The sequence below is a fragment of the Rhododendron vialii genome, chromosome 1a, assembly GCF_030253575.1.
Source record: "Rhododendron vialii isolate Sample 1 chromosome 1a, ASM3025357v1".
NCBI classification, from domain to species: domain Eukaryota; kingdom Viridiplantae; phylum Streptophyta; class Magnoliopsida; order Ericales; family Ericaceae; genus Rhododendron; species Rhododendron vialii.
The window spans coordinates 39389332-39400182 of record NC_080557.1 but is presented as its reverse complement, the minus strand read 5'-3'; the positions used below and the strand labels follow the sequence as shown (position 1 = coordinate 39400182).

The following is a 10851-nucleotide window of genomic DNA, read 5'->3' as shown; positions in this document are numbered from 1 at the left end:
GCCTACTGGGGGCTTGGGAGTGGCAATAGCTCCCGCAGCAAGCCGAGATGACCGTTGAAACCTTCACAGCGGGAATCTGGTGCTTCGCACCCACTATACTATAGTTATGGAAGCTATGTTTTGGCCGCTGGATTGGGTTTGGAAAGGATAAGACCAGAATGAGTGGAGTACAGAATATTTTGGGGTGGGAAATTTCATGGTTGTACTTGATATGGGCAACAGTCAATAATATTCCAGCTGGTTGTATTTTGTTGACCAATTCAAGAAAGTAGAAAGCCATCTTCCCTTTAAGGGGAAATAACAACCAACAAAAAGAAAGAAGCTGCTAGTTTATTGAATACCATAACTATCATTTGGTTCAATTTTTATTTTTATCCCAACTTTTTCATGAATGATTTACCTTTATCCTCTTTCCATTTTTTTCAGGCTCTGGAATTTTGTTCGTACTTGAAATATCATGTCCAGTAAGTGCAAGATACTGTCCAATCCTAATCCTCGAAATTAAAAAAATTAAATCTCAAGATAGCTATTGAAACCCTCTCCTCAAGATTATAACTTTGTAAGAGTAGTAGTATTTTGCATGGATTGATGTGCGGTCACACCTTCATGTAACATATTTTATATCGACGTTTTTGACTCCCCGTCATATTTAATATTTCGAGATATTTCTATCAAATTCATGCAATAAAGTATCGCAAAAGTAATAGAAAGAACAACATTGACAACATCAGTTAAACTTCACTCGATAATATGATATTGCATGGATGAGGTGGATATTTGCTGTCACGTTCCAATCCAATTATATAATCGAAAATTTTTCGTGTAACATACGACATCATCTCAACGTCTAACGTCTCGATATTTCTACAATTAGTATTGATTACAACGCTAACAAATTCTGTCAAATACCACGACAGTAAAATTAAAAAAAAAAAAGGGCAATTTGATATTATTCATTGCCATGATTTTGACCCGTGCGCCTATACAATACAACAACCCTTTTACAGTTTACTACGCGATATCGAATATCCCTTTTCTATGGAGTATTCATTCAGTGCTTTGATTTCTCTATCATTTCTGATTTCTTAAACGTGCGACTTTAACAGACATGAAAGTAACTTTAGACCTTTTTTATTAAAACCCTTTTCTTCTTTCTGAGAAAGGAGAATGTGAACAAGAGAGAGGAGAGACTTGGCTGGCGACTTTGGACGCCTTCTAGAAGCATGATGAGGTCTCACAAGAAATTTCCACCGTGCTGCCCTCAATCATGCATGTATCATTATTTTATTTTATATTAAAAGGGACGGGACCTCATCGATCAAGCCGTGTGGGTCCGCGGCTCATCCACTTGATATTCTGGGACAAATGATGATTCCACGCAAAAGGTTTGGTTTGTTTCCACTGTTTTAACTGCTCATGTAATTGCTAGACTCGGATCCTTCGTTTGATTTAACGGCTCGTTTGGAACGAGGGATTTTGAGAGAAAAGAAAGGGGACGGAGGGAGAAGCGATTCTCTCCCTCGTTTGGAAGGCCCAAGAGAGGGTGAGAGGAGGGAGACGGGAACCCCCTCACACCCCAATTCCGTTTCTCACCAAAAGTGGAGAGATTCAGTGAGAAATGGAGCGAGTGAGGCGCATGGGTGAGAGTAGATCTCACTCGCGCAACTTTCGGCAGCACTTGTGGTCTACCCTCTCGTCGAATCGTCGTCGTACTTGCACCGTTGTCTTTGTCTCGTCAAGGAGAAGCTACTTCTGTGATCAAAACTGAGTTTTGAACACTTTGATTTCGGACCAGTGGCCAAAGATGGAGTTCTAGTCGCTAGAGATGAGAGAAACAGAGAGTTTCAAGTCGCCGGAGATGGAGTTGAGGTCACCGGAGATGTGGAGAGAGTTTGATTTGTCACGATTGTTTGGATGGGTGGGTGAGAACCACAACTCTTTCTTCTCTTTCTCATTAATAAGGGAGACCACTCTCATCTCTTCTTTTCTTTTCTCACCTCCATTGGCAAAGGGACTGTAAATGTGTTATTTGTCTCCCAACTTGTAATAATAAGCAAATGTGATTAAGCAAAACAAGATCATAATGTGTAAAAATAAAACACAAACATTGATGTGCGGTCACACCTTCATGTAACATATTTTATATCAACGTCCTCGACTCCCCGTCATCTTCTACCTAATAAAACACAAGGGTGTGGGGACCACACAAACACAAGTTGAAAGAAGAGCTGAGATTCATTTGATCCAAGGACCGATGTGTTCTCTCCAACTCTCTTAAGAAAACACCCACACTCTTACAAATATATTACAAAAATACCATCAAAAGGTGGGTAGTGCCGTAGGCACGGGCAAACACTAGATTTCATTGTAACTTAAAATCGAAAATAATATAGGTATCGACCGCCCCCTAGGGAAATCGTACCGATGGCCGCGTCGGGCGGTCTCCGGCCACCGGACGGCCAATCCGAGCCGTTCAAAAATTCTATAAAAAAAAAAAACTATTTACACAAAAAATAGAATATTTAGATCAAGCACCTTACACACATCGGATACCGTTGATTCTTCTCCCTCGGTTTTTTTTTTTAGAATTTTTGGAAGCCTCGGATCGGCCATCCAGTGACTAGAGACGGTCCGGCGTTGCCATCAATACGATTTTCCTACGGGAGCGGTCGGTACTCATAGTATAGCAGTACTCATTTAAAATGCATAACCTATAGTACAGTATAATTCACCATATGATGGTCAAAGTCAAACACCCCATTCTACAATGTGATCGTCCATTACTAATCGCCCCCGCCCCCCGACCAGCTGTGGTCGTCCATTACTAATCGGCCCCCCGTCAGACCCCCCTGCCACGGGCAACTCCTTCCCCTTTTTACCCCCGACACAAGCACCCCCATCCCACCTCTCCTCTTCCGAAAATACCCCGGAAAATATCCGAACCCATTTTCTATTATTTTTTCCTTTATTTAATTAATAATATTTATACTATGTATCTTTTTTCTTTTTTATTTATTTAATATTATTTTAATGTTTCAATTTTCAATCCAATTGAATCGGTAAAAAAATCTTTTTTTTATCATTTTATCTTCAATGATCATAATGTGTAAAAATATAAGTTTATTTTCAATCAATATAAGTTTGGTGTCCACAGTGAAATTTAGAGGCTATCCATAATCCTAAATTTCAAATGCCTACGATTCGGCTCGAACTCTGGCCTCTCAACTGGGCTAGAGCCCATTGGCAATAGTATAAGTTTAGTTTGGTCAAGGAAATTCCAAGTAACCAATATAATCAGAGAGCGGAGCCCATTTTGGAGTACAACACAATTGATCTAAGGCGGTTAAATTTTAAATGAAAATTTGAAAAATCGAATCGAACACTTAAAATTATTTGGTGGATCCAATTTTTTTCAAGGGTCAGTCAAAATTATTATAAAACTACTGAACGGCTTGGATTAATCATGTTAAATCCCAAATTGAGCCCCACACGCCGATCTGTCACTGTTGATCGGCAATAGTCAAGTAACAAAGTCTTGTCCTCTTTAAATTAACCGTGCTCCTTGAGATGAGATTGGCTACTCGTTATACTTCTGCGTAGTTCATTAAAAACTCGCTCATGATCAACTTGTTATTAAACAAACCCAAATTTTAACACAATTTGAAAACTCACTAGTTTTTCAGGTCAATCGTGAAAAATTATCCCAACATGACTCGTTTAAAGTCGTACTCGTCATCGCCTAGCGCATGAACAACTAAGAAATTTTCTCTTGTTAATTTGTGTAACAGTTTCATTTTGGTAAGTGCAAGGCTGCTTACCAACGATGTCTTCATCCTCCCCCGTATGGACTTGTCATGGCAAATGGGAGATCAAAAGAGCTAACATGAATTGATTATGAAAGTGAATCTAATGGACATGAATCTTGCTTGGACACATCTGTGTATCTAGATGTCAACATCTATTACTTTTATAACACAAAGAGCTACAAATCAATTTACGCGTATCTCAACTAATCCATGAAGAATAAATCGTGGCGTTCATCTGCATAGAGCTCAAAAGCCAGGGCAGTGAGCCCCGTGTGAATTGGCCCCATATTGGATTTAGGAGATTTTAAACCTGAAATCTAAGGATGAACGAACCCAACGTCCGCGGTAGGAAAAACATACTTTTTGAGTCTATCACCCAAGTATATATATAATACGAAGGATATATTATCTAAAGATATGCAATTAAGGAATAGTGATCACGGACCACAGAATAGTTCTCGAGTTGGAAGACCTTATCCTGTTATAGTTAGTTTCATACACACCAACTCTGACTGGAACAAAGGGTCAAATACTTCATCTGGGCTAAGTCTGGTCCTTTTTTCTTTTTCTTTTTAATTTAGACTACTTCGGCCAAGTCTCGTCTAGAAGGTCTTCTTCTGGACTTTGGGGTGCCTTACAATCGCAGTTACATATAGCTGTTGCACTGAGGATACAACCAGATTGTGAGTGGTGACTAAATAGATAGACTAGCCATTAGGGTTACAGAGCAAAACTAATATAATTTAGTTCGATTTTTTTTTGGTAATGTAGGGTGTCCTAGGCCAACTTGATTGCACTTCGGAGTAATCCCTACAGCTTCTCCTCCCACAGCCGTTCCATACGTTTACAGGTGGGGTGAGGTGGCCTCAAAAGTTGCTGACAAAAAGAATTTCTTATACAAGTTAGCTAATATATTAGGCATTTTGGAACTCATTACTTTCACACATCGATTGAATACGAACTCTAAAATTGGATTTCAAAACAAATCAAGTTACTCAAACTCAATTTAGAGCTCAAAATAACAAGAATACAAGAGAAAGGCATGCGAAAGTGGTGAATACGGTATGTCCTGAATAAATACATACCAACTTAATATGCGTGTGGCGTGTGCATCTAGAGGCATAAAGTGTGGAAGTATGGGTCTGGTGTTATGTATGTGTGCAAAAGTTGCAATAGATCTATGTTTGCTATGCTAATCCAAGTCTTCCGGACCCTAAGAAGAAGTATAGCTCCGAAGTCAGCGGTCAAGCACATGGACGAAGCCAATTTTCAACAAGTCATGAAGAGAAGCAACAACGGATTGCCAATAATTCAAGGCTTAATCATGGTATCGATCAGATGGCAAAAAGTCAGGCTAAGGGTGCCCAAAGAGAGAAAATATCTTGCTACTTGTTCAAAGTAGGGCCTTAGCCATTAATTTGTCATTCTTTCTCCAGTTTCTGACAGTAACTTGGCAGTCTGCTAGGGTCGGGATTTGTTGATTCTATTTATTGCCAGCTAAAAGATAAGAACTCTTTTAGAGATTTCTCTGTCAAATATAATGGTTCAAGCGTTTTAGAGATTTCTCTGTCTTCAAAATTAAAGTCTCAAGCTCATCTCTCAGTCGCATGATATGATATTTTCCAAAATAACCATAAATATTTGCCACATCTCCAATCGTTACCCCTTTTCACCCAAATGCAACATGTGAGTAAAACCACTTAAAACTTATCTCCAACGGCATACCTTTTTGCCTATCCATTTTGATTTCTACACTTTTTATTACCCAACTGAGGGGAGACCCGAATCCATATCCATTTTTCTCAACATCTCTTTCCACTTTCATATTTACAAATGTGCCATTCTGACTCAAATTTTGGAGTGAAAACCTAAAAAATTTGGGTTTAAAAAATGGGCGTGACATTGGAGAAGACTAATCCAAGTAGAGCTTTTGACCAAAATTTTCACCCAAATGTGGGAAAAAAATGGTTTAGGGCTGGAGATGCTTGGGCTTAGATACCACTCAGAGACATAGTTTCAGAACCATTGCTATTCGAGTTCCTTAGACTGGCGAAAACTAGGTATGCCATCCTCAGGCGGGTGAATAGCTGGGAAAAAAAAATACATCATGATCTTACGTAAACTGGAAGATAACATTCGGTGCACGAAATTCTCGTTTATAGCAGGGCTTGGAGATAGGAGATAGATAACCTTACCTGACTTTTGTGGGTTGCATGGTTCCCCATAACAAGAAAATGTGCCACAAAGCTAAAGGCATGCCTGTACCGTTCCTGACAAATAAGCAACATCAGCCCTGGCATTTAATCCGAATTGGCAGGAATATTTTTCTTCGAAGATCAAAATTACTACAGTAGAAAGCAACAGCCATCCTTGACTCGTCTCTGAAACTAGAAACCCAAAAGATAGTTCTGACAACTTAGGATGTCTTGAAGGATAATTCAACTACATCCTTCTTCATTTCATGCGTTCTTATATTGCCAGGTGATGAATAACTTGTTATACTGAAATCTTATGTCAATTCTATCGTTGATGGTACCAAAAGGCTAATATTAAAGCTCAGCATCATCAAGATGTAGGGGGTTACAAGTTGTAGGGGGGGGCTAACCTTGACGTGGCCTAGCCCATCACTCTTAGGGCCCATTTGCTTGACTAGATATGAGCATCGGAGTGGACTACATATCCAAGATGGCCACATATCCATTGTTTGGTTAATTTTTTTTTTACCTGGATCAAACATCCATTGGATATATGATCCCATAGTGTGAGATATACAATAGTACAATACCATGGCAGTGTGATATTATTTATCTGAATTATCCGATCACTATTATCCCATTAAATAACATATCTTAAGGGGTTATATATCTCTTCACTAGTAATCCCGTCAAACAAATGAGGCGCTAGGGAATAAAAAAGCTGCACACAAGCACACACAGTAGAAAATTTTAGCTACAATTTGGTCAATCATTTCACTGATTTGACTCAACCCCAGCCTGCCATAACTGCATATTTTAACAATTCATAGAAATATAAGCAAACTTAATCAAGTCTATAATTTAATCGCTCAATCAAGCGCTACTAGTGGTGACAAGTACCCAACCTAGATGAAGTCTCTAATAAATAGTTTAAGTTTGAAAGATGGCTGAATATTGACAAAGGATTCGTGTAACCTACCAGAAAGCAAGATCTAAATTCTCTAAATTTGAGTATTCAATACAAGTTCTGCATACTAGAATTCAAAAGCTGACATCAGGGAAATAAGACAATATCTGTTTCTACCCAAGACAGAAGAAATTCAGGCACTAAGCAGAGCGGGGGCATGTATCTCTCAGCAATGTTTCAGTACCATCCTTTAAGCCAATAATTGTTTTCCAATAAAAGAAGACTTTGAATTTTTCAACAGGATGAATTCTCACATGACTACAGCATGAATAAAATAATGGGGGAAACGGTCATAAATGAACTACTCCAGAATCACCTTTTTTCCACTTTGCGATAAGGCTGAGATCAGCGTGGCTTATTGGCCTCCTTCCACTTGAGCACTTAAGATATTTAATTCCTCCATGGGAAAAAGTAAAATTCAAGATAGGAAGCCCATTGAACATCTGCAAAGTACATAAAATAAGCTGTCACCATTCTCTCCTAGGAGTAACAACTAACAAAATATGGATCACAAGAGTTAAAGCATCCGACTCAAAACCAATTGGCAATGAGTGGAGAGGCTGCCAAAGCTCATATAGTAGTTTTGGAGGTTAGAATTAACCAATGTGGGACAAGCTCGAACAACAACTATAACAAGGTTTGTCTTTCGGATGAAGCTCCAGTTTCTGTATGGAAAGTAGTTCTAGCAAGTATTTTCATTTAGAATACCAACTTTATCCAGACACTTAGAGAGGCATCAGAGGAATCGTTTTTTTTTTTTTGTCCAATCTCAGATTGCTAGCCACTAAAGGTGACAAAAGTACCAGAAACTGCAATTACCAAGCATCTACCCATGTGGTTATCTAAGATAGACAGCCCATTATATGAAAATTATGGACAGCTAGAACTCCTCTCTCTGCTCCTTAAGAACAAGACTATGATAATTCTCCACTCTATTAACAATTTGGAATTGAAGAAGCCAAAAGTAATCCCCACTTATTGGCAGCTAAAAAATATGTGTCCTTTGAGGCAAAGTGCATAACTAAAAACCTCATCTGCATGAAACCTGAATTAAAAAAAAAATGAAAAAAAAGAAAGTAAATCTCTACAGCAACTTGTCAAACCACACTCTGTGATCCGAACAAACAAGTGGATTAGCTTCTTCCATTCTTTGAATACATAAAGACAGCTGCTAAGTGAACCCTGTGATACACAGTACTCACTCTTGTTTGATTGCTGATTCAAAATCATAATTTCAAAAGTCCCGATTGGTGAACATACTTTGGAATGTATTAATAATGACTATTTTTGGAAAGGCTATTTTCTAAGAAATTAGAAACCACAAAAAAAAAAAAACACATTTCTGGATTCTCAAAAATCACTTTTGCTACCAAAACATAGGTATAATCTTGCTCTATTCCCACTAATCTATAAGGTCATGCAGGAACCATAGTTTGCCTCCCAAAAGAAAGGGGAAGAAGAAGATATGTAAGACTTCAAAAGAGAAAGTGGGGAAAGGAAAGGGGAAGGCAAAGGCTTATACAAGAGAAGATGTCCCTCTTGAGTGTTGACTTGGGACATTCACCAATCGAGCAGGTATTGAAAGGTATGAACAGCTGATGGAATTGTAAATGAAGAAAATTCCTCAGTATCGTTGAATGACTCTGTGCCAGATGAACTTGATCAACCGGACAGCAAAGGCAAATATAGACCATGTGTGAAAGTTATGTGGTAGAGTCGAAGAATATGGCTGAACACATAATATGGTTCTGGTAACCATGGTGAGGGGGATTGATGTTCACATTTTTGTCGACTCCTATGGGTCATTCTTGGACATTAACTGCCCAGATGCACAATTGAAATGCAAGTCAACATCCCTACCTGTTCTGGGTAGACCAGCTTGAGCCTCCACATTGTAGGTATGAGCTTTTCATCATAATAAAGGGAACAGCTTTGTTATCGTTATATTAAGATTCTGATAAGAACCATTTTTAAACATAGCACTCAATGCGTTTATTATATGAATGAGAAAGTAAATGATTTGAAATTAGAGCCACCATTACTCTCTCCATTTCTTATTATGTACCTTAATCCTTATTTGTTGATAGGCTCACATACTGTACAGACTCATTCCAGGCATAGTTTGCAAGGACGCACTAAGTTTTAAGAGACTTTATGTAGTTGTGACAAGATTTTCTCACTTAGATATCCATTAATGGATGCAATATTGTTGAATAAGTTATTGAGTGCAGACACCTCTAGTGTGTTGTAAGTATGTCTCCTTAAAAAGTTAGACTCCCCACAATAGAATAGAAAAAAGGGCTGGAGAGAAAACAAAATAGCCACGCAACTTGCCTAAAACATATCCTTGCATACCAAGGAGTACACGGTGTAAGTACCAAATGCCCTGGATATTTTCCCCCTTGTGCCATTGTCAACTGGAACCAGGTGATGACCTGCTGAAATGGATGGAAGAAATAACTCTATAAATACAAAGATGTGCAGCACGCATATTACAATAAATCCAACGGAACAAGGTTCGTACGTATGAGAGACGGCAACACTTACGGTGTCTGATTAGCCTGGCTCTCTGTTTGAACAGCACATCTCATCACGGGTAGCAAATTCAAACTTCTGATAATGAAGCTCCATTTCAAGGACAATTACCCTACAACGATAAATTAGGTTATAACCAGAATAAAATAACAAATCATCATAAACAAGCTCGTCTAGGTAATAGAACTTTAATCTGGATGATGTGCTGTTGCCGATTGTGCACAGCTTAGAACTTTACTCTGGGATGATGTGTCATTGTCAAATATGTACCGTGAGTAGTATGGAGGAAGGTGGTTACTCATAAGTAATGAAATAAACCGAGTTAGGTGACTGGCTTGTAGTGATCACTCTGTAATTCTGTTGTTTTCTTTCTAGTTATCTATATAGCCACTTCAAAAAAAGAAGAGAAATAACCCCTCAAACATATAAAAATGCAAGGATAGACAGCGGAACTACATTGAGGCTGAGTGCCATGGGTCACCCTCGGTTAATTTGATTTTTCACTCAAATGATGAAAAAAATAGCTATTTAAAAGACGAATGGTTCGGATCATTAAAAAAAAACTCAATGGCTTTCATTTAAAGACCGTGGGATAGTTGAATCAAGCTTTTATTCGTTTTTAACAAAAACGAATATCACTCACTTTACAATTAACATTTCTCTCCACATTTTTACAGAAAATAATTGATGATACAAGTGAACTCCCATTAGAGAGCACCACCCCCAAATCAAAATTCTGGTTCCGCCACTGTGGATAGAGGCCACAAACATTAATCAAAGACAAAGGAATACCAGTCTTTCAGTGTATAGATATGGAGGAAAGGACAAAATACAAGAACGTACGAGGTGCAATCATTCAATATCACTCAACACAACTTCTCCAGAAACTAAATCAGCAACTAAGAAATCGAAACCCGGATGAGTGTACAAATTACGTACTAATGGATACGTCATACGACTATTCCTGTAAAGGGACGTAAACTCTGTGAATCACAAAAGTAAGGACGAGAAATCGAGAACTAAGTACAAGTGTACAACCGAATGGATTTCAGTGCCTACTCAATGCAGATATGAATAGGTGGAGAGAGAAAACGTTGCAAACCTAAGGCGAGGCCTAGAGACTGATGCGGCGAATGGATGGATCGTCGGAGAAGGGTTGCGATCGCAGCAGCCACTGGATGTCTCGCCCCGCCTTCTGCATTGCCCATCACCATCAGCACCCGCCTTAGCGCGCGCGCGATTTAGGAGTTGTGAACAGAGATTACTTGTCACGTGATTTGCACGTGATCAACCAAACGTTATGGTATCCCTTGAATGATTAAGGCCCCGTTCCGCAATGCTAAATAAG

At 38.8% G+C, this 10851-nt stretch overlaps 1 long non-coding RNA gene across 1 annotated transcript; it reads right to left on the bottom strand.

The window, feature by feature from the left end:
- Nucleotides 1-4688: 4688 nt before the first annotated feature.
- LOC131330313 (uncharacterized) lies at nt 4689-10765 on the bottom strand. The gene is made up of 6 exons (XR_009201088.1): nt 10606-10765; nt 9516-9615; nt 9347-9406; nt 7285-7411; nt 6002-6076; nt 4689-5319 (listed from the first exon to the last, which is right to left on the bottom strand). It is a non-coding gene; the product is annotated as an uncharacterized LOC131330313 (long non-coding RNA).
- Nucleotides 10766-10851: the final 86 nt, after the last annotated feature.